Source organism: Mustela erminea, chromosome 2, assembly GCF_009829155.1.
Source record: "Mustela erminea isolate mMusErm1 chromosome 2, mMusErm1.Pri, whole genome shotgun sequence".
Lineage (NCBI taxonomy): Eukaryota > Metazoa > Chordata > Mammalia > Carnivora > Mustelidae > Mustela > Mustela erminea.
In genome coordinates, this window is record NC_045615.1 from 96259204 (window position 1) to 96284547 (window position 25344).

Sequence of the window (25344 nt, forward strand, 5' to 3'; positions counted from 1 at the left end):
AGCCAAACAGACGCCCCTATTTTTTTTTTTAAGATTTTATGTCCTGTTATATTTTAAATTCTCTTTCCTTTGTTTTGATTAGGTATAGAAAGTTAAAATCACTTAATATGGTATCAAGATCCTTAAAATCAATCCCTCACCTAAGTGCAATGACTCTCCTATATCCAGTATTCTGTTTGTTTCCCAAACAATTCCTGTAATACCTACTCAGAGAGTTTTGTTTGGGTCAAAAAGTGAACATGTTGACACATTTATGATAACCTACTAGATACCAGGCACTGTGCTGTATATAGCAATACTGAAAAGTATGCTCCACTCCCCACATTTTGCAGATAAAAGAACTAATGTCCCCATAGTTTAGATGAATATCAAAAGTTTGTTTTGATGTTTGGTAAATCCAGTTTCAATCCCCAGGCATGTTCTAACACAGTTTGTTGTCATCAATGTATATTAGTGCTGTATAAGCAGTAAATAGTCTACAAATTTAAATGTAGTTGGATTTTTAGTGGAAGTTTCTGTTGCCATAGAGTCTTGGCTGAGGTCCTAAAATTGAAGATAGCAGGTGATAAATGTACTTCACACATTCTAAAGAGAGTTGCTAGGCACTCCTACCCAGACTTGCTGAGATAAATCTAAACATGTCCTTACCTTCCTTTTTTGTCACCTGCCATCAGTCCATCTAAAGTTGATAAGGTATTGGGGCTCTTTAGAAAACTTCTTAGCCTAGAAAAGAGGAAGGTTGGGCTTTTCACCCCCCCATATCCAGACTATGATCAAGAAGCATCCCATCATAGAAAGAGACAGCTATTGGGCATATGAAACACAGAGCACTATGTCAGATTATAAGAGCACCAGACAAGAGATACCTTTTAACCTTTAATGCTTGCAACTGTTCCTTTACTTCTAGTTCCTACCCCTTCCTACTTCCTCAACCATGGAAGATCCACAGCTACAGAGTTGTGGGATAAAAGAACTGTGAGAGCAAAATGGAGAAAGAGTAAAAAAATAGATAATGTCCTCCTCCCCTTCCCCACTGTTGATCAGTTCTTGTGTCAGAACTGAGCTGGAAAGATGGCAGATGTCTTAAACTGAATTAGAGGTGAAAATTATAATATGTAATTGTACATATTCTAAATATATTCAGAAAATTTCTAATACCCAAGGAGTATTCCTCCTGGAAAGATCTGGGTTCTTTCTGAGATCTTCCCCAGTGACTGAGAAAGAAAATTCAATGAAGTCTATTAGAGGGCAGTGGCAAGAGAAAGAATAAGGCTATTTCATGATTATCTGTTATTGACTGGTGATATAAGAAAGCATTACTTCTACCCTCTGGTTTTTCTAATGTTGTTCACTTATGTTGCCCTTGAAATTCTGCCCCACGTCTTGTCTTGCCTTCCACAACATTGTCTCCATACCTTTCACAATGTCACTGGATAAATTAATATTTTCTTCTTGCTCCCATAGCCTTAAACCCTATTCATTATTTACTATTGTATCCAAGAATATAGTCAGACTCCTTTGAAATAGTGAGCTCCTTAAGGGTATGGCATCTTGCCTTTTAATTCCCAGTGGTGAGCACAGTATCTTGCTCATATTAAACATTTGATACTAGCTGATTAAACTGCTATGGAATGAAGAGATCACTGAAGTCAGCCACAGAATCCAAGACATTGTCTATCACCTGTGTCCCTGTACCTCTAGAGGATAAGTCCAGAAAACTTCCGCCAGGCAGCAGAACAGTTTCTGCTTTTCTGAGGACTTGTTAGGTAAGAGTCAAGATGACTCTGATATAGCTGAACACCCATGGAAATAGAGTCCCAGGGTCATCCATGTATGAAGCAAACTACAATTAAGCTGCTACTATGTGTCAGCCATTAGAAATGAGAAATGAAGACAGCACCTACCCTGTTATTTTAACTGATAATGTTTACAACTGTTTAAAATGGATCTCAGTTTGGAAAATGCATGATCATCATTTGCTGAGAGCAATGGCAGCTTAAACTCAGAGTTGATGAAACCCTGGGTGTGAGTTGTCAGCTCTATAAAATGAAGATATGAAAACTTAGGTAGGCATAAACTGAGGGCAATAAAGCAGGTCATGGAACCAACAGCAGACCTTCCTACACACTTTTTTACTGAGAAAGTGTGATAGCTGCATAAATCTCAACCCAACCACTGACTTAAGAATGACATGTCCTAAATTCACCCTAAGTATAAAAGCATCATCGTAACCATCACCAAGATGGTTTTACCATTCCCATCAGCTTGACTAAATTTTAGACAGTTTCTTTCTGTCTAAAATTAGACAATAGCTAATTAAACCCCACCCCAATCCTCAACCTCTTTTGTTTTAGAGTATTTATTTAAAAAAAAATTTTTATTAACATAGGATGTATTATTTGTTTCAGGGGTACAGGTCTGTGATTCATCAATCTTATACAATTCACAGCACTCACCATAGCACACACCGTCCCCAGTGTCCATCCCCCAGCCACCCCACCTCTCCCACACCCCTCCCCTCCAGCAACCCTCAGTTTGTTTCCTGAGATTAAGAGTTCCTTATGGTTTGTCTCACTCTCTGGTTTTGTCCCTTTAATTTTTCCTCTCTTCCCCCATGATCCTCTGCCTTTTTTCTCAAATTCCACATATCAGAGAGATGATATAACTGTCTTCCTTTTAAAAATTTGCAATTGTACTATGGAAAGAACCAAGATGCCCTTCAACAGACGAATGAATAAGGAGGATGTGGTCCATATACACTATGGAGTATTATGCCTCCATCAGAAAGGACGAATACCCAACTTTTGTAGCAACATGGACGGGACTGGAAGAGATTATGCTGAGTGAAATAAGTCAAGCAGAGAGAGTCAACTATCGTATACTTTCACTTATTTGTGGAGCATAACAAATATCATGGAGGACAAGGGGTGTTAGAGAGGAGAAGGGAGTTGGGGTAAATTGGAAGGGGAGGTGAACCATGAGAGACTATGGACTCTGAAAAACAGTCTGAGGGGTTTGACGTGGCGGGGGGGTGGGAGGCTGGGGTACCAGGTGGTGGGTATTATAGAGGACACGGATTGCATGGAGCACTGGGTGTGGTGAAAAAATAATGAATACTGTTTTTCTGAAAATAAATAAATTAATTTAATAAAAAAAAATTGCAATTGTAAATTCTTATTTTACTCATTTGATATGTAAATATTCTCCTAGCCTCTAGCCAGTTTTACAACTCAGGAATATTTTTCACAGGGAGCCATGGGTCATTATTTTAAAATGTAATTATTAAGAAAGATAGTACCCTTATCTCCCAGTATCTGTGGGTAGGTAAAGAGTCTAACCTCCATAAGCATCAGTGAACAAACACAGATAGCCTAAACACATTTCACAGGAACCAAGTGCCCCACTAAGCCCTCCCAGTACTTCTCTGTTAGTTCATCACAGTGCTTAAAACTCTTCTCCTTTTTGTTTCCACAGAGTTGAGTTTAATCTTTCTTCCCTATTGCAATAGTCTTGATAACATTCTTCCTTGTTTAACTCTGTTCAGTGTAATTTTTGTTTGGCAACCACTGTATAGAACTTCACAAAATAGTCATGGTAATAACTATGATTAATAAAAAAAAAAAATTTAATACCATTTCTTGACACTATAAACCATGATTTCCAACCAAGGGTAATTTTGCCCAAAGGAATCATTTGGTAAAGTATGGAGACCCTATAGGTTGTCACAGTTAGGAACAGAAGCAGGAAGTTTGCTATTGGCATATAGTGAGTAGAGTTTAGGGGTGCTGTTAAACATTTTAAAATGCACAGGGAGTCCCTCATAACAAAGAATAATTTGCTACAAATGTAAATAACACCTATTTGAGAAATCCTTCTATAAACAACCAGGATCCTAAGAACACTCTTCTAGGTCTCAGCCTGGCCAAAGAAATTAGTCTGTGCCAAAACCCTGCACTAGATTGTTAGACTATATAGTTTTTAAAAGTAGCAGAAGTAGACAACTAAGAAATAACTATAAATAGCTCCTAGGGACTCAGAGTGGTTAATTCATTTGGTTTTGGCTCAGGTCATGGTCTCAGGGTTGTGAGATTGAGCCTCTGGTTGAGCTCCATGCTCAGAACAGAGTCTGCTTGAGATTCTCTCTCTTTCTCCCTCTGCCCCTCTCCTTGCTCTCTCTCTCTCTCAAATAAATAAATAAAATCTTTTAAAAAATAGCTTTGGAAGATAGTATTATTGAGAAACATGAGTAGAACAAATACAATTTAAAGAATATTGAATTATTAAGCTAATACCAAGTGAGTCTGCATTTTGCATTGGTGTAGAACATGATGCCCTTGTTGATGGTGTCCAGGTTCTCTACTAACTGTAGCAACATAAACCAGGTATTCAGCTCTCATGTTCAGTTTTCTCATGGCTATAAAAGAGGAATCAGGGTCCCTCCCTCACACTATTGTTGTAAAGATGCAGCGATATGATGCATGCTCATTGCTTAGTATGGTGTCTGACTTAAACTCTCAGTACAATAACAATTTTAAAATTGCAATAAGAAAGGAAAATAGAGGTCCCAGAATTGACTACTTAATAAATAAATGAGGAAATAAGTGACATCTAATTAAGTCCTAAGTTTGTCATTTACTATTTTGAGACCGAGCTAACTCTTCAAACACCATTATTTTTATGAGAGTTGAAGATCCAGATAATCCAATTTGTGGGCTTGCTGAGTCACTCTGGACTCTTAATCACATGAAGGTATTTCCAAGTAAGAATCTAATTAGATGTTTAATTAGTCTATATAGGCTAATGAACTGCCACTCTGCCACTAAATCCTTTAGAGGTTCATGTCAGCCAGTTTAGAGACACAGTAGTAACTATGATTAATCCGATATAGACTGCCACCACCAATCACTGTCTTGCTGACCAAAGACTAGCCTTCAATTAACCCAAAGCCCCCTAGGAGAAATGTTATGTTTTCAGATGCTCTCCTAACTGGCAAGTTAACCCAAACAGGTTACTTGATTTCTTTTTCATTTACTCAAAAAGTAGTTATTGTAGCAATAATAAAGAACAAACGTATATCTAATTCACTTGTGGCACATTGATTTCATTTTATTTGGCAAGTTGACAATAAAAAGAAATTAAACACCTTCCCTTCTCCCCTTCACACACAGGTAGAAAACCCATACCAGGACAGACTGGCTTTAAATGGTTCTATGTAAATTAATTGGACTTATTTTGTAATGTAAAGTTATAGCCCATCCTCATCAACTGCACTTGGAGTAAAAGACAGATATTATGTCTCATTTTTGTTTGTCCCACATTTAAACCTTCTATTATTTGTATTTGTCTTATGCATTCTTGGAAATATGCTAAAGATTGTCTGAGTTTCCTCAAGAACCACATTTTAAATTTAAAAATGCATTGGTAAATGAGAAATAAAAGTATAAAATCCCTTAAGTCTCCACTCAATAATACATTACTAAATCAATATATAAAGAATGTTTTTAAACTACCAGACTACAGGAAACTAAGTTTAAAAACAGTGGATATCTTCCCCCAAATTTTCTAAACTAATTTATCCTTTAAATAGACTTGTCAGTTTCAAATTGAACATGACTTGGGTTTCTGAGATCTTGGGAAATGAAGAATATCTTGTTTCATTTTCTAGTCTTACATAAAGCAGAGTTGTATTAAAATTTTCAAATTTCTTCCCTCTTTATGAGTTCCAGAGGGTACATTTTGGTTAGTTCAATATGCTATTCCTACTTTAACTTTCTCATAAGTTCATTTTTCAATTTCATCCTAAAAATTTTAGTCAAAGAATAAAATCTTCAAAGTGCTAGTAATCTCTAATATACTTTTGAAAAGGGAAACATGAAGTATAATTCCAATAAAGTACAGATCAGGACATAATGCTAAGAAGAACTTAAAAGAAATTATTAAAAGTGGTACAGAATTACCCTTTACAATAACCTTAACATGAGGGCAAGTGATTTAACATTCTGCCTAAAAGGAAAAACTTTTTACCATCTAACAATCATTTATAGACATTGTTTAGAAGGACTTCTGTAAATAGGTTAGTACCAGTTGTAGATCCAGAGCTTACAAAAGCCAGCTTGTTAGTTTGGAAAACAATACTGTTGTCTAAGTAAGAAAATGTTTTAACGATTTCAATCAGTGGCTCCCAACCTTGGTTGCACATTAAAATTACCTCTGGAGCTTTTAAACACTCCAATACCTAGACTACCCCCAGATCAATTAAATAAAAATACCTAGGCTGGGAAGAAGGCATTGGTATTTTTAAACGCTCCCCAGGTTGATTCCAATATTACAGTCCAGGTTAGGAACAGATGCTTTAAAGAAATGGAAAATTTAATAATAGCATAGAGTTAAAGGGAATATATGGATATATTTTCATAACTAAAATCTAATTAGAGTAGAAGGAAGAATTATCTCTCTGTGCTCCCACTCCACAGCTATAACTTTCAGAATGAGGTTTAAAGCCACTATTGGAGTATATTTTTAACCTTTTTGTTTTCTTTTATTACTCCAGAAAAACATTTAGATAATTTCTTACGTGTATATTTAAGTTGATGCAATTTGCTTTGATATGGCCATTTATAATACTCTAAAGTATGAACATAAATATTGTAATTTCAATGGACTCTGACTGAAACAGAAGATTCAGTCACCAGAAGATGCAGGCAACTTTTTTCCTCAAACATAGAACAAAAATATGAAATCTGGTATATAAGAATATCATAGTATAACAGAAGAAATAACTTTTGACTCCATAGATTAAATCTTGTAAAAATCACAATGACTAATATATTAACTTATTAAAAAGTAGTTGAGACCCTTTTAGCACCCCACTGGGCCCTGGAGATACATGTTACCTGAAAAACAGAGCTCCTGCTATCATTGATGGACAGCTGGTTGACCTGTAGGTCAGGCCATAGATTTTTTATCCCACCTATATAGTCACCATAAACTCAAGATATTGTTAAACATTAGTAGTATGTCAACTTCCAAATGAATTACTATTTGCTTATGTTTGTCTGTGTAACAAATTTTCAGATAATCTTGATTGATATTCAATAACTTTCTTTAGGTCCCATCTTTAAAAAAAAAAAAAAAAAAAAAAAAAAAAAACAAGAAAAGGGGTCCCTGAGTGGCTCAGTCAGTTAAGTGGCTGCCTTCGGCTCAGGTCATGGTCTCAGGGTTCTGGGATTGAGCCCTGCATTGGGCTCCCTGCTCAGCAGAGAGCCTGCTTGTCCCTCTTCTTCTGCCTGCTGCTCTATCTGTTTGTGCTCTCTTTCTGTCAAATAAAAAATATAATAATAAAATCTTTTAAAAATAAATAAATAAATAACCAAGAAAAGACTGATAATTTTAAATATTAAAATTATTTAATAGTTAAACTTATGCAAGTTTCTGAAAAAAATATATAGTAGATGACTCTCATATCTCTAACTTCCTCAAATTTGTTTCTTTCTTGCTTTCTTACTGTCTCTCATTTTAATCATCATTACTGTTATTTTGTCAGCTATCTAGACAGAGTCTCTAATACATAACTTGAAAATATTTCTGAAAACAAAACTAGCATTGGAAAATTATTATTGATCCACTTAGAATTTTTTCAGTTCTTAATTATATTTTCTGTACAAGAGTAATTTGTGCTCATTATACTGTTTTATAAGTACAAGAGAAAATTACTCATAATTCACCATGAGAGCAACTATATTTAATATTTTGACATCTTTACAAGTTTTCTCTCTCAAACTTTTACAGTTAAAGTCATATTGAATCTAAAATTCTATATATTATTCCATTGGTACAGCTTTTTAATTTACATCCTATTTTAAGGATTTAAAAATGTCATTAAGAACTCTTTATCAATCTCACTTGAAAGGGTATATGGCTGAAATTGTTAATATTACAGAGTACCTCAAGATCTTCAGAATATTAATTTAATAAGCAAATATTTACACACACTGCTTTATATGTACCAGATACTATTTTAAACACTGAGGACAGAGAAAGAACAAAGATTCCTGCCTTATAGAGTTTATATTCTTTTAAGAAGTAACAGACAATAATAAATAAGCAAATAAATAAATAAATTAAATAATTTCACAGAGTGATTCTCATTTTAACAGTCATGGGATTCTGACACTAGATAGGGAGCTGGTTAGAGAGGGGAGGTGCTTAGAAAGATACCCATCTCCAAGTAGATAGTTTCTACTTGGAGATGGGTATCTTTAATATAATGATATTAAAGATGATATTAATGATATCTTTAATATCATTAATCAGATTTAATCATATCTTTAATATCATTAAATCTGAGATTTAATAATAAGCAAGAATCAACCATGTTTGAAACTCAAACATATGCAAATGCAAGAGAAATGGAATAAAGCTACCTTCCAGGAAATTCTTTGGAACAGATCTTCATGAAGTTACAGGCAAAAAGTGAGCAAGTCTTGAAAATGCCCCTTCCTCACCAGTCCTCATGTTGTTCCCCTTGAATCAGATCTCATTCATTCCTCAGAAGCCACTTAGAGACCAATTACTTTATTACATGTCACCAATTACAAGAGAACTGATAAAGCCAAATTCTTCCCCCAAAATTTCTAAGCAAAGACATAGAACATAAGATAGAATTAAACTTTGTGCTATCCTTTATTTTTACTATGAATTATTGACATTTCCCAGGATTATTGACATTTAAAATTTGTGTTGCTATTATTGTTGTTGTCAGTTTTGGAGATGAAATGTACTGGCTTGTACAAGTGGTTTAATATTGCAGTAAAGACTTTAAGCTATGGACGGATTCTAACAGCTAAGACTTTACCTAAGGTACTTAAACCAGCCACAATTTCCTTAACCCAATAATAATAATTTGAGTTTTAAACGAGATGGTGCAGAGAACTCAGTCTAGAGCCTGAAAAAACAAGTCTTTAGAGAGGGAGGGAGGTGGGGAGAAGAGACTGAAAGAGATTGGCGGGGGAGAGAGATAGCATATATGTGCGTGTGCACATGTGTGCACACTCGCATAACACCTTGAGGTTATTTTAAATATTGTGTGCATAAATATCTTACTAGTAGCAAAACCAAGGCTTAATTTAGTTTGCCTTCAATGGCCTCCTGAAAGTGCATTGCTTAGAAGACTGAATGTGTTCTGCTGACAGAGAAGAACAATCCACCAATGTTTACATGGATGGATTATATAATGTGGGACTTGGGGAATTTAAAATCCCAAACTCCACTAACTCTTGGTCACAGATGTGATGCTAAGTTTCAAACAATCACATTGGGGCATGAAAAAGAAATGCTAAGGTCTTCCTAATTTTTCTCATCTTTTCCTGTTATTCTCAAAGTTCTTACTAGGTGAGAACTCCCTCCACACTAACACAACTATTTGCAGGGACACTGAGGACCAGCACTACATATTTGGAATAGAACTCCAAAAGGCAGTGAGATGACAGAATCCTGCACCCAAGGAAGGGAAGGAATTTAGAAAGAAACAAATAAAGTAGCTTACACATTGTCTTCCTCAGAAACCCAGCAACCCTCAATAAGAGTTACCTCATAGTAAGGGAAAGAGGGCTAATCATGTGAGCTTGAACCAGAACACTCCATTTTCCCTTTGATGACCAAAGGGTTCCATACCTGATCAAAAAACCTTGAAAACCTCTGAGCCAGTAAAGCTCTTTGTAAACTGTAGTGTGATTTGCAAATGCTAGTTGCTAATATTATTACTGCTGTTTCTTGGTTCCTGTGACAATTTAAATGCTTTTTTTTATTGGGAAATTGTTTAATTAGATAATAAATCTCAAGAAGAGGCATTGTTCCAAGTTAAAGATTTATTTTTGTCTCCACCATTCTGTGCAATAAGCCCATTTAAAATGCTTCCTAAAGGGATTCATTTAATGGAGGAAGCTGAAGCATTTGACTAAATTTTTCCACCACAAATTTAATTCACATAGGATCAACCCAGTTAGTCATCTAGAGTAAAGAAATTCACCACACTTCCTGGTTGTTATGAGAATATCCAGGAAAATATTTCCTGCCTCCCTCAGTTAGAAATGAGGCCCTTAAGGATCTCCATTCAATTACTTCAACCTACATATTTAATGCCAGGTTATAGACAAATGCTAAAGAATATAGAAAAATAGTAACAACAGGAATCCAAGTTAACTCAATACTCATTATTTGTCCTAGAAACGAACAATACAAATATAGAATAGTGTGTGGGACTTAAGTCAATAATAATAGCAAAGCCATATAATGCTTGCTATATACAAAGCACTGGTCTATATGCTTTATAAATATTAATTCATTTATTCCTCACAACAACCTATGGACTTAACACCATGATTATCTTCTTTAAAGATGAAGCCTAGGGAGAATAACTCACCTACCAGAAGTCAATGTTGGAGCTAGGATTCAAACCTAGACGATCAGTCTAGAGATGATCATACATTGTTTTAATTTTTAGTTTCAGAGGGTTTGGGAATTAGAAAGTATATTTTTATCTGAATTTTTCCAATTATAAGTATGCTTTAATGTTTGATGTCTTCCTTTTGCCCCCTGAATCCATAACCCATATTTTTCTCTCTTGCTCTGTGCTTCAGAGTCTGACCTATATGAGTAACATTGATAGGCTTCCAGCTGGGTTTAGTACTGGAGATTAGAGGTCAACAGGAGTATGAGGACAACATATTTATTTTCCTGGTTCCTCCTAGTCAGGTCACTACTGGTCAGCTGCATCCCTCTTTTGAAACCACAACACTTCAAATGACTCACTTCACTCTGGATTCTGCTACCTCTCCCTTCCTCTGCCCCTAAAAACCTGAAGATAACAATAGTTCTCTGTTACTACAGTTGCTAGGGCACTGAACCATATTTGTTATTTTCTCTAAATACTGACCACATCTTTGTAAATAGGCTTGTTATTAAACTTTCGTCAAATCAGGAATCTAAGCATTCATCTTTTCATCTAGTTTATATATGACTGGACAAAAAGATAAATGCAGTATAACCCTCACTATCCCCATTTTCTAAGTTCTGCACAAAAGACTCAGGAAATAAATTCTAGAGTTATCCAAAGAGAGCTCCATTACTCCTACTACAAGTCTATATAAAAATTATTTGTCAATTTTTTTGATTTTTATAAGAGGCCAGGAATTGGGGTCTACAAATAGAACACATTTTAATTCTAATAACAGTCATTGGGTCTGTAAAATATCCTGAGTGTCAAGCAGCAAGGCAGTAGCAGACCTATTCATTTTGGATGTTGATCTCTTTGAGGTGGATGACCTTATTGAAGCCTTGACTCAGGTGTCATAAATCAGGTACTTAGCCTAATTAAGTATAAAAATATCTGATGCTTTGCAACTGATAAAACTGGATGCTGACTTCCTGGAATCAGATAGTAAAATACATCCAGGAAATGTAATCCCATGGTACAGAAAGATACCAGGTGCATCCTTGTTTCCCCTTCAAACTAATTAGCCATTCATCAGAAACAATGTATGTCTATGAATATATCTTGGTCTCAAAAAAAGACTAAACATCTGAACTGACCTTAACATCTCTTATTCAAAACATCTCAAGTTGATCTTGTCATTTACTTTGACAGCTCACCTTGTGAGAGTAGAGATTATTTCCAATGAAAGGATATAAGAACAACATGCTGAGCCATAATTCCAAAACTATGGTTACCCTCCTTTTCTTCTCCTTTGATCCACCTTTATAGTGCTCATAACTCTTCACTGCTCCACTCCTGGTTTTCATGTTGAAGGTCTAGCTTTACAGCTATGATTCAGCTACTTGGCTAGAATGATGCATTTCTTTTCACTATGACTTGATGTTTGCAAAGTTAAAGTGTGTGGAGGTAAATGACACACTGTCTTTGCTTACAAACCTCATTGTTTCATCATCAACATGTGTCACAAGAGTCTTAAAACATATGAGCATGTACATCTACCAGTGGAATAGATACAAGTTGACATCTCTCTGAATTACAGTTTCATGGAGCAATGGTTGGAGATGGATGCATAATATTGATCCATTTCAGCAATAAGTATCTGGGGAATCTCCTGGGGGTACTTCTGAACTGGCAAGGAACAATGATTATGACCAAATGTTAAAAGACAAGAACCCTGGGCCCTGCTTTTCTAATTCTAGCTCTGTCACCTTCTTGATGTATGGCACTAGAGCTACCCCACCATAAAATGACACCTTTCTATATGACCTAGACTTCAAAGTTATTGGTATGAACAAAAATGATTTATTTGTATAGATGGCAATAGCAAAACCTCTGTGCTACTTCACCTTGCAAAAATCAGTCAGAAAATATTTTCAGTGATTGAGATACTCATTGTCCTGAAACAAAGACAGGGTACAGTGTTTCATTCAAATTATACATGTTTTTTCTTTTCCTCCTTTCCTTTAGTAGCCAGCTTCTAAGGTAGTCTCCTCCAATAACCATCATTTTCTGACATTCACACACTTACATAGATAGTTCTCTCCCACATTGGATACCTGTATATCCAATATGATATTGATTTCCAAGGTTAGTTCATCAAAGCCATTTGACCTCTTCCTTGTTCCTGTATCATTCACTCTAAGAGAAACCAGCTGCAGTGTAAGAGCATATTCAAAGGGATAGTCCAAATGATGAGGAACTGAGGCATCCTACTGAAAGTCAGCACCACCTGCCGGTCATATAATTAAGCCATCATGGAAGCAGATCTTCACATCCCAGTCAAGCCTTCAGATGAATGCAGCATCTTGACTGCTACCTCATGAAAGATCCCAAGCTGGAATCACACAGCTAAGATACTCCTAAACTTTAGATCCACAGAAACTGTATAAGATAATAAATGTTTGCTGCTATAAATCACAAAGATTTGTGTGTGGGGGGGGAAGGTGATTTGCTGTAGTAATAAATAACTAAAATACTATCCATTCTGATTTTCTTTATACAAGGTTTACCTTTCCACCAAACCTGACACTACTCACCTATTTTTCAAGCAAGACCTTCTTATTGGTATGGCAAAATAGTGAGGAGCAACAGGAAGGCATGATCACTTTGTCAAAGACACAATGTTAGTGAATTAATATTCTAAGATATATATGTCCATAGTTACATCTGTTCAATGAAAGTCAAACTGAAAAATGTCCTCGTCCAAGAAATTGTTTACAAAAATAAATACTACATGCTTATCTTCATAATGTATACGTAACTCTAATTTACGTAGATAATTTCATTGTCTTATAATAGCCTAAGTGGAATACTGGTGATGTCATTTTATTACCCAGACAGTTATAAGTAGTGAGTTAATGTTCTGTCATTAACCCCTGTTAACTGCCAGAATCGAGTCATTTTATTTCAACAGATAGTGAAACAGGTTAGTTAGGCAATTAAGAGGAGCATCTGGCTAAAATACTGCAAAGGTCTTCCAGTGCTCTTAAACCAAATATGAGTTTCTTTACTGGCAGAAAAATTTCAAATAATTATTAATTGTAACTTTATTTTTTGATTCATAATAACATTATACAAAGGGTGCTGAAGCACCTAAAGTAGATAATGTATCATTCTTCCCTACCTGCCTTCTACTCTGTATAAAATCAATTTATCATTAACATTTCAGTTCAGTATTAAATGGTAATACAATTAGAGAAGCTATATCATTACTATTTATATCACTATACTTCCCTGACTAAAATAACAAAACAGATGAAAAATCACATCTCTGAAATCTTTTAGGTGCCTGTATAATTTTTTAGTAAAACTATTTAAAAAGCTGTTTTCAGCATTAGATTCCAACATAAGAATAAGTTTGAAAACACAGATTACTTTCTTAGTATTAATGTGAATTTCTCATAGGAATGTCAAAATTCTAAATTAACCTGAATAATATTAAAAGTATTGAATTATATTTCACAAGATTTTATCATATACAAATTTAGTTTCTGCAAAGCGCAGAAATTTTCTCTTATGTAAGTCCCAAAATGATTTTTAAAGAGCTGTGGAAATTATAATAAGATAAAAAATTCAAAAAGAATGAGATTCAAATGTTTTATCTTTAAGCAAATAGACACAAAATTTCACCAAATATAAAATGGTATAAATGGTAGAAGTTAGGAAACGAGAATCACAGAGTGCTTTTCTGAAACACTCAAATGGACAAGGGTTAACTTATTAACCCCTGTACTGGATCTTACATATCTACTTTAAAATTTTGATATTTCCATCAAACATCTGCATTTAATATATTGTAAATTGTCAAAAGGTAGTAATGAGGGAAATTTCTTTCTGATACTAAGTTTGGCTAACAGTGTTTTAGGTGTGGACAATGAAAAATAAAATGTAAGTCAATAAATTTTTGCTTAATCAATTTTATTAATTGTTGTGTCAAATTATACCCTTATAAACCAAAGAGATATACCTACTATTTATAAATCTTCATATGAATTAATTATTTAATAAAATTGTGAAAGGATTTATACTCAAAATAATTTCAAAAGGGTTGAGTTCTTTGAGAAATCATTTGTCATTTAATTCTGGGAAATCATTTAATTCTGGGAAATCTTGTGCACTGGATTGTATGAGACTTCCTATATGTTAGGAAGCAATAATTTCTCTTTAGATATTTCACAATACTTGTTGGATGAGGTGAATGAATAAATGAAGAAAAGAAGTTTCCAGCAACTAGTTCTGGCAATGTTTTGTCATCATTATATTCCATTTGTTTGAAAAATACTGTTAACCCTTGTATTGATCTTTGTGTTCTTGAGTTTTGCTTTTTTATTTCCATATAAAATTATACACAATGATTGCTTTCACTACATTCTCCCCAAAACCTACACTGAGTATAATGGTTCTCAGAAAAATCAAAGCTATCAAAGTATTTATTACATTTATGTCCATTACATGCCTAGTTATAAGGAGTAAGACAGGTACTAATTCGAGGAGATGGAGAATATAACCATAGAAATCAAGTTAAATTATATGAAACAATTAGGGAAAGTTAAGAGCTGTGATGTATAACAGCATTTCCCAAAAGATCCTTGAGATGTTAATAGATGTTTTATTTAAAAAAAAAAAAAAAACTTCTATGGTCAAATAAGTTTGGGAATTATTTCATTAGACATTATCCTCTTGGCAATTCACAGTGCCATTAGCATACTAATGGCTGAAAAGTTTTGCAGCAAAGAAAATGGCTGCATTTTGACTAAGCCAGAATATTCAAAATCTTTCAACATGGAAGACTTCATTAAAATGTTCCCTTTTGATCACAAAAATTTTACAAATGAAGAGAAAAAATAACACAAGTGTTTGCCACATTAATTTAACAAGCATTTAACATTTTGCCATATTTGGTTCAGATTTTTTCATCTAAATAATAAACAAAAGATTCCTTACACAAGGCCAACCCCCATCCCATTTTCCTTCCTCTTCCACATCCCAAAATTGGTATATATTATTCTTGATCATATATTTACTTTAACTTGTATGTTTGGATTCACAAATAATATATAGGATTCCTGTGTGTTTTAAGTTTTTAAAAACTATCATTTTCATACACATTGCAATTTACTAATTGTATTCAACATTATGTATATGAGACGGATTATGATAATACATATGGATTTGGTTTATCTGTTTTAACTGAGGAATTATGTTCTTTGTATAAATAGACCACAAAAATTAATTATCCAATAACCTATTAGGAAAATGTGGGTTGGGGGAGGGGTGCTTTAGTCAGTAAGTGTCTGCCTTTGGGTCACGTCATGATCTCAGGGTCCTGAGACGGGGCCCCTCTCCTGCTCAGCAGGAAGTCTTCTTCTCCCTTGCCCTCTGTCTGTCACCCTTGCTCGTTCTCTCTCCCTAATAAATAAATAAAATATTAAAGAAAGAACATATGTATTGTTCTCAATGTTTTCCTATTCTTAAGAATGTTGTGATATGGGGCGCCTGGGTGGCTCAGTGGGTTAAAGCCTCTGCCTTCGGCTCAGGTCATGATCCCAGGATCCTGGAATCGAGCCCCACGTCGGGCTCTCTGCTCCGAGGGGAGCCTGCTTCCTCCTCTCTCTCTCTGCCTGCCTTTCTCCTTACTTGTGATTTCTCTCTCTCTGTCAAAATGAATAAAATCTTTAAAAAAAAAAAAAAGAATGTTGTGATAAATGTCCTTGCACGTAAATCTTTGTGTGTCTGTTGAAGAAATCTTTCAGAGTATTTACCTAGAAGTAGAATGAATAAGTCATAGATACCCACATTATCAATGCTAGTAGATATTTCAAACTTCTCTCCAAAGTAATTAAACAAGTTACACACCAGCACACCACAGGAATTCCCAGGGATTCACATCTCTGCAAATGTTCAGACATACTAATCTGATGTGTATGGACTTATATAATGCTGATATACAACATTAATTTCCCTTATTATTTTTGGATCCTGAACATATTTTCATAAACATATTGGCCACCTGGTTTCCCTCTTCTGTGAATCATGAAGATTTAACAGTTACTTATATATTTCCTTAACTAATCCTTCACTGTTCAAATCCACTACAAATAACTTTCCTGGTTTATGGTTCAACTTTCATTTTTAAAAATTTTTTTTAATATTTCAACAGGTGTTCATATTTACCACTCATGTGACATTTGTACCTTGGCATCTTATGTCTTATTTTAAAATTTTCAGTTTTATTTTTCACATTGAGGATTTTATTCCATCTGCTATTTATTTGTGTATTATGTCACACAAGCATTTAATTGCCCAAGTGACATTTCTTGATTAATCTATCCTTTCTGTACTGATTGCTAATGCCACCTCATACATACTAAGTCTTTGTAATATAAAGGAGATCACTAGTAGCTGAGAGAAGGGAGAGGGTTCACTATTACACTGACCCAATCATGCATGGGGACTGCATGAAAGAGGTGGCCTTCAGGCAGGGTCTGAACACAAGATGGACATAAAGACATGGGTTTTGGTGTCAGACAAATGTTCATTTATATCCTTTCTGTAATACTCACTGCAAGCGAATTAATCTTGCTGCAAATAAAATTAATCTTGCTGCAAATGAATTTTTTCCCTTGTAAGTGGGGATCATACAAATGATCTAGTAGCATTATCTAGTGAGATAATATATTTTAAAATGGTTACTATATAGTCTTGCATATAGCAGGTGTTCAAAGTGGTTAGTTGTAGTCATTGTAGTTCCTACTATGGCTAGCCGTAGTGATAGGAATGGTAGTAAGATCTAATTAGATCAAGTTCTATAAGTTCGAAAAGCTAAAACAAATCTGAAGGACATTCTTAGGAAAGCAGAGACAGCACTGGGGAACTGTCTGATTGTAAGGTAAGAACTGGAGATGCCTCTAGGCTGCAGTTTGGAGGACAAGATGTAAGAGGAATTGGAGATACTAGTTTAGGATTGATGGTCTCAAAGGGCGGTTCCAATAGCAGCAATATCTGAAAACTTGTCAGAAATGCTAATTCAAGACCCCAGACTCACTGACTCAGATACTCTGACCAACATGTGACCCAGTAATGGCAACTGGTTTTAACAACCCCCACCCGGCTGCATGGATTCTGATGATGTTCAAGTTTGAGGCCCACTGGTTGGGAACACGATGAGTAAGAGCTGGTGCTGAGAAACCATCGTGAACACGAAGCATGAAGAAATTTCTGAGCTGCAGATATGGATTTCTCACTTAAAGAGTGAAACTCTCCTTTTCTGATACCTTTCCTTGCTTCTAGTTATTGGTTTTATTGTACTGAATGGCTTCCCAATCTAAGCATCATCTCCCAGCATTCAAGTTCTCCTTGCTGTCTACCTACTGAGCAAAGCAATGCCAACTTTGCAATTCTTAATCACTCTGTCCTTCCCACAATTTCTCTCCTGCATCCTTTACCCTATTTTCAGCTTGGAGGCTCCTCAGGGAAGAAAATTTGTCTGGCACAATTTCATTGAACATTAAATACCATGTGTACTGACAGAGCTTTGTAAATAATAATTGAGGGTAATAACAGCCTAGAACCCAGATTTTATTAGCATTAAATATTAAATATAAAATGGTTATCCTGGCCATTAAATATAAAATGCTTATCTATCTATCATCTATCTATCTATCTATCTATCTAATCATGTATCTACCCTTCTCTGACCCCTGAAAGATAAAAGTCAGTAAAGAACATGCTGTATCTGTACCATTTAAGAACACTTTTATTTTAAAACTTATTTCATCTTGAAATCATTAAGTTTGAGCATGAAAAAGAGATGAGCAGTAGTCACAGAAAATATTCACCTGTTTTCGGATTTTTCATTATGTTTTTAGGGAGTTTTACCAACTCTTTGGTAGAAATCAAGGTGGAGAAATAATGAGAGATTTCAGTTTAACAGTCTATCAGAGGTCTGGCTAGAGTATTAGTTTTGGCCATGATGTGCCAATCAACTATAAAAGATCAGCTCAGCCTCAGTGACAAGAAGACATCTGAGATAAGTTCATCTACCATGACATGCTCTAGAGTAGGACGCATACAGGAATAGCACCTGCATTTTACACTAGTGCTGCCTTGTAACATCTTGGGGTCCATGTTTAATTTTTAAAAAATCCAGTTTTTAGGAACTTGAAACATGTTACCCCATCACTTAAAAATACAAGCTAATCCTGGTGTGTTTCTTATTATGTTTTTTCTTTTACTTTATAATCTGTATATCAATGCATGTACACATGAGAACTTAGATCTATAAAATGTATAGGATAGCATGTAAAAGGTAGGCCAATAAAATATATCTTGTATTATCACTTTATATAACATGTTTAATAGTATATACAAATTTAACCTACAGTGAAAAAGCTTTAACTTTTTAAAAACATTTTGAATAATTGAATACTGCTGTCTTTGTGATGTGAAACCATGATTCCTCACAATGAAATCAATATACTTTGGTCTTTAATTTATTGACAAGCATGACCTGAAGTTTGAAAGCAAGTTCTAGGGTTCAAATTGCCTGTTAATATTGTTAAAGAAAATTTAAACTATTACTCATGTGAATTTTAAATGCTTGAAAAGAAAGAAAATACACAAAACAGCTAGCAATGATTTTATCTTAGTGGAAAGATAATGCATAATTTTTTATTTATACATACTTATTTTCTGAATTCCCTATCACAAAGAAGTATTATTATTCATTATGGTACCAATGTTAGTAATAAGATACAAATGAAATATGTACTTGAATTTGCATGCCATCCTTGCATAGGGGCCATGCTTATCTTCTCTGTATCATTTCAATTTTAGTGTATGTGCTGCTGAAGCAAGCATGAAATATGTACTTGGAAATAGTTATAAACCTTATTCAAGCTGTACCAGATTCCTACTTATAGAACTCATACCAAAACACACACCCACACAAACACATACACAAAAACATATTAGCGATGTCTTCCTTAATGATTAAAAAATAAGATGTCATGAGCAGCAGCAAGTCACAGTGATAATCAACATTGTTTTGAAACATACTCCTGAATAGGTAGTAAATGCAGGGGTGATGTTTCAGCAGTCATGAATTGATAAAAAGAGACAATCATGTGCAGGCACTTTATATAGGTAGAATTTCAAAACCTTATAAAAACTAGTTTTCTTTTTTAAATGAAGAGTATTTTGCATTGCCATCCCTTGAGCAACTTCCTATGTTGTAATATATAGACTTGGGATGGCAAATTAACAATTCATCTGATGTGATAATTGGGATAGTCTATAGCAGCAGCTCTGAAAGTGTAATCCTAGGAGCCCTAGGGATCCCAGGGAACTTTTCAGGATCTCTGTGAAATCAAAGCAATTTTCAATACATTATTCATCTTTTTTACTATGTTGGCATGTGTCCTCTTTCACTGTGTGGCCATTTGCACTGATGGTACAAATACAATAATGGGTAAAATTACTCGATGCTTAGAACAAATTGAGGCAGTAGAACCAATGCGTACTAGCAGATTTTGTGTATTTCATCAACATGCACCAAAGTTTATTTTAAGAATATCTTTGATGAATTAGTAAAAATTCATAATGCTTACATTACATCTTGGAACTTAAAGACGTGCTTTAATACTCTCTTTGACAAAAATTAAACATAGAGTTAAAGGTAGAATTGCAGAATTGTATACTTTTATATAATGAAGTAGATAGTTGTATTAGTTATCTATTTCTGAACAGTTTGTGTCCACACCGAGCAACTTAAAGCAACATACATTTATTATCTTGGTTTCTGTTGGTCAGGAATTCATGTACTGCTTAGCTGGGTCCACTGGTTCAGGTTTCTTACAAGGGTGCAATCAAGGTGTCACCTGGGACCACAAGCATGTCAAAGTCTAACTGGGGAGAAATGGACCCCTCCCCATTTCCAATCTTATCCATGTGGTTGTTAGTAGGATTCAATTTCTTGGGGTGCTTGGACTGAGAACCTCAGTTCCCTGTAGTTATTGGCTAGGAGGGCACTCTCCATTCCTTGCCAGGTTGCTCTCTCCATGGGGGCAAGCATTTGAGAAGAACCAGAGAAATTCAGCAAGATGGAAATCATAGTCTTTTATATCCAATCACAGAAGTGACTCTGCCTCACATTTGCCATACTCTGTTAGAAGCAAGTCACCAGCTCCAACTCTCTCAAGGAGAAAGAATGACACAAAAGCATGATTTCCTAGGGGCAGAGATCATTAAGAGCCATGTTAGCAGCAGTGTTCATAATGGTCATCTATGGGAACTACTGTTTGCGTTGCAAGTTGAACTATCTGCTCTTTTCATTACAAACCACTTTTACTTGAAAGAATAATTAACCTAAAAACTATACTTATGCAGGCTTGAGTATTTTGCTGATATTTGCAGAACTGAGTATTTCTTGAAAATAGAGCGTTTTGTTACTTCAAGGAAAATAAATTCAGTGGAATTTGAATATCAAAAGAATGTTAGAATTTTGTAAAACTTGTATCTGGCAATAGTGTCTTAACAACTTCTTGATACATAAAAATCTCTTTTACAGGTTTTGTTAGCAATACGAAAGAATGTTGGGTTTGATATTGTATCATGAAATGTGTTGGGGCACCTGAGTGGCTAGGTGGGTTAAAACCTCTGCCTTCGGCTCGGGTCATGATCCCCAGAGTCCTGGGATGGAGCTCCGCATTGGACTCTCTGCTCCACAGGGAGCCTGCTTCCTCCTCTCTCTCTGCCTGCCTCTCTGCCTATTTGTGATTTCCGTCTGTCAAATAAATAAATAAAATCTTTAAAAAAAAAGAAAGAAATGTGTTAACATGTAAAAGATCTGCAAAACTCAGTGAATCAAGGTTTTTCAGTTGACCAAATGGATGTTTTTCCAGAGACAGGCACATGTCCATTTAAGGTGCAAGATAGACCAATGGTTTTAGCCATTCTGACAGGTGTAAAGTGATATTTCATTATGGTTTTGATTTGCATTTCTCTGATAATTAGTGACAGTGAACATCTCTTCATGTGTTTATTGGTCATCTTTTTTTTTGGGGGGGGGGATGTCTATTCAGTTCCTCTGCCTTTTTTAGTTAAATTATTCGTTTTGGTGTTTGTTTTTTTGTTTTGTTTTGTTTTGGTTTGGTTTTGAATTGAGTAAGTTCTTTATATATTTTGGATATTAATCCATTATCAAATACATCATTTGTAAATATGTTTTCCTATTCAGTAAGTTGCCTTTTTGTTTTGTTGATCGTTTCCTTAGCTATGCAGAAGATTTTTATTTTGATTTAGTCCCAATAGCTTAAATTTGTTTCTGTTTTCCTTGACAGAGGAGGCATATCTAGAAAAGTGCTTTTATGGCTTCTATCAAAGAAATTACTGCTTATGTTTTCTGCTGCGAATTTTATGGTTGAATGCTACGAAATGTATAGAATTGCTGAAGTACTATATTGTACACCTGAAACTAATTTAATATTGTATGTTAACTATACTTGAATAATAAAAAAAGACAGACCAACGGATCTTATGTTAGCAGTATGAGAAGTTCATTAATATGATTTCAGTTCCACATTGAAATTCACTTTTAAAAAACTACTACTTACAGAATTCTAGTGTAGTATCAAAGAAGAATATCCACAATTATCTGAAAAGGGTATACTTCTCCCTTTACAACCATATAATATAATTACATGAGGCTGGATCTTTTCCATATACTTCAACCACAACAAATGGCAACAGTTTGAATGCTGTGAAAGCAGATACGGGAATCCAGCTGGCTCATATAAAGTTAAACATTTAAAATATTTACAAATATGTATAAAAGGACCACTCTTCTCATAAAACTATTTTTGCTTTGGAAACTATAGTTTTTTCCTTAAAATATTTTTATGTGGACATAAAATGGATTTATTTTTACGTGAATTATTTAAGGATGTCTATTTTAATTGCAAGCATGATAAAAATTGATAGATAACCCCACATAAACAAGAACTCTTTGGGATGTCAAGAAATTTTAATATTGTAAAAAAGATCCTATGGTCAAAACTTTTGAGAACCTTTGGGCTAGATTTAGCTACGTTGACAAAGTAGCCCTCAAATCTCAACAGCTTGCACAAAATGATCTCTCATTCACACTACAAGTACATTGGTGTTTTCTGAGGGAATGTGGTCATTGTTTTGTCAGGAGACCAGGCTCATGGAGAATATATTTGATCAAGATTCTATGTTCACGGGGGGCCTGGGTGGTACAGTTGGTTGGACATCAGACTCTTGGTTTCAGCTCAGGTTGCAATCTGAGGGTTGTGATCTCAGAGTCGGGGGATCGAGACACCTTGGGCTCCGTACTCAGCATGAGGAGTCTGCTTGGGATTCTCTCTCCCTCTCCCTCTGCTGCTCCTTCACCCCTCAAATAAATAAATAAATCTTTAAAAAATTTCTACAGTCCAATAACAAGAAAAATGGCAGTATGGTAAAATTTGCAAAGGCTTAGAAATGTTACCTGGAAGTTACAAATGCTACTTTCACTAACTAGTCGTCTTTCTAAGAAAGTCACATGGTCACACTTCACTTTAAGGGGGCAATAACAGTTAATTTTGCCATATACCCAAAAGAAAATCCAGCGAACAATATAATGAGTGCCATGTATGCTAATTTTAATCCATACATACATGCCTGAAGCACTGAGTTAAAAAGGATTATGAGGCTGCATCTTAGACATCTCCAGATGTTTATTAGTTTTTATTGCTACTGAAACAACCTATCACAGCTTTCGTGTCTTAAAGAAACACAAGTGTATTTTCCTATGGATCTAGAGGTCAGACATCCTAAAATCAGAGTGTGGACAGAGATGCACTTCTTCTGGAGTCTCCAAGGAACAATCAGTTTTTGGTTTTCTAGCTCCTAGAAAATGTGAACTATAGCAATATTTTTCCCTTAAACCAAAAGTAATTGAACACTTAAGGCACCATTGTAAATGCTGGAGATGCTAGGCTGAACAGAAGTTCAAGTCCCAGCTCTTACAGGGCTTAATTCTAGTGAAAAAAAAATGAAGAGATAGATAAAAACACATCTGTATTAGGAGATTTATATAGACAATGTAGAAAAGGCAGGGAAAAGTAACTAAGAATGGTATGACAGATACTGTTTTAGACAAGGTGGTCAGAAAAGGCCTTTGTGATCAGGCAATAATTGAGTACATCCCTGATGAAAGTGAAGAAAGAAATCACAGTGTCTGGAGGCAGAACATTGAGGCATTACAAATAGCAACATTAATGTGGGAGAATGCTTAGAATGTCTGAGAGATAGCAAGGAAGGCAGGGTGCTCTTAGAGAGGAGGAGAGGAGGAGAGGAGGTCAGAGAGTGAGCTCGAGGGCAGTAATAATGCAGTGCCTTAAGGACTATGAAAGGAACATAGCCCTTATTCTGCAATGGGCAGCCAAAGAACCATTTACTTACAGGAATGTTATAATACAGGTGACATTTTTCAGGGATTGCTGACAACTACGGGGAGACTATAACCCAGGGACAAGCTTAAGAGCCAGAAGACTAGTCAGATGGTCATTGCAATAACATAAAATAGAGATGATGTTGATTTAGATGGGAGCTGTAATGGTGAAGGGGGTGAGAATTGTCTGGATTCCAGATATAGTTTGAAAAAGTCAATAGATATTCAGATGGATAAATGATGTGGGTGTGAAAGAGTCATTACCAAGGTAAGTGGTCACTCTTTAAAACAGAAAGGAAAAGAAGAGGAAGGTGATGGAGAAGGGGAGGGGAAAAATGAAGGGGAAAGAGAGGGGAGGAGAGGGGAGAGGGAGGGGGGAGAATGGAAGGAAACTGGAGGAAGCCTTCATCTAACTTCTCAGTTGAAAGATTTTTGTATCAGAATGAATAGATTTTCCTGGAAAACTAATACTGTGACTTAGGGAAGTCCTTGGCTATCAGTCAGAAGAATGATATACTTTATATAAATAAAAATGGTTATCTAGCATCAAAAACTTGAAAGAAAATATAAAAACTTGAAGTGGTGTTAGACAAATTGACCGCCTGTAGCTGCTTGTGCACATTTGTATAGTCTATGAGAAATAATTTCTCTTTTATGAGTCCAAAGTGATGATGTAGCTTTCAACATTATTACAACATGATTTACTATTATCTAATCCACACCTGAGTAAAATGGCACTGTACTTCTCTGAACAGAATACAATTTCTCTTGAATAGATTTTTTAACAAGCCTATATGAAGGTCACATTTTCTGTCAATTCCAGTCTCAAGCTAAGGGGAAAGTCCATGCCAAATAAAGCAAGACACTAGACAGAGGTGGACTGCTTCTCCACAAAGGATTTGCTAGTGCCATTTACAAAGAACAGTTCTCCATTTCTTTGCAAAAATTGATATTAATGCATTGATTAAGCTGGATAGAATTAATAAGCATATATATTATTCATCCATCTTTAATGCACAAGAATATTTTAAACAAATGATGTTTTATTTTAATTTACTTTTGTTTCAACAGCCAGACATTGAAGCCTGAGTCATGCTGCACTGAGAATAGACCTCAGAAAATTGTGTTATAGATATTTAATTCCTATTTTCAATTCATCAACTTCCTTTTATTTTCTGATTATTATTAGCATATATCCACTTGTCCCTGTTGCCACCATTACCAACCTGACACAAGCTAGAGTCATCTAGTCATCTGTGGCCCAATAGTAACAAGATCTTCCCACCTTATCTCCACATTGATCTTTCCCAGGTCCAATCCTTCTTTGCAGAGCAATTGGAATGATCCTATTCAAAACTCCAATCACATATTATTCTTCAGCTTAAGAACTTTCAAAAGC

General features: G+C 35.1%; 1 protein-coding gene, 1 non-coding gene and 1 pseudogene across 5 annotated transcripts in view; 1 reads left to right on the forward strand and 2 right to left on the reverse strand.

Moving 5' to 3' along the window:
• INPP4B (inositol polyphosphate-4-phosphatase type II B) overlaps window positions 1-25344 on the reverse strand; it is an 805823-nt gene that overhangs the window by 453965 nt on the left and 326514 nt on the right. Inside the window, exon 1 of one of the 4 annotated variants that reach the window (XM_032333489.1) lies at window positions 11650-11870. The exons of 2 other annotated variants lie outside the window; for them this stretch is intronic. The gene's annotated coding sequence lies outside the window, so the exon portion shown is untranslated. Of the gene's footprint in view, window positions 1-11649; window positions 11872-25344 lie in introns of those variants that run through there. One more of the 4 variants, XM_032333490.1, reaches the window with a different exon arrangement.
• Window positions 1-25344, forward strand: part of LOC116582436 — a 115021-nt pseudogene that overhangs the window by 70140 nt on the left and 19537 nt on the right.
• Window positions 19244-19347, reverse strand: LOC116585399. The gene has a single exon (XR_004283597.1). It is a non-coding gene; the product is annotated as a U6 spliceosomal RNA (small nuclear RNA).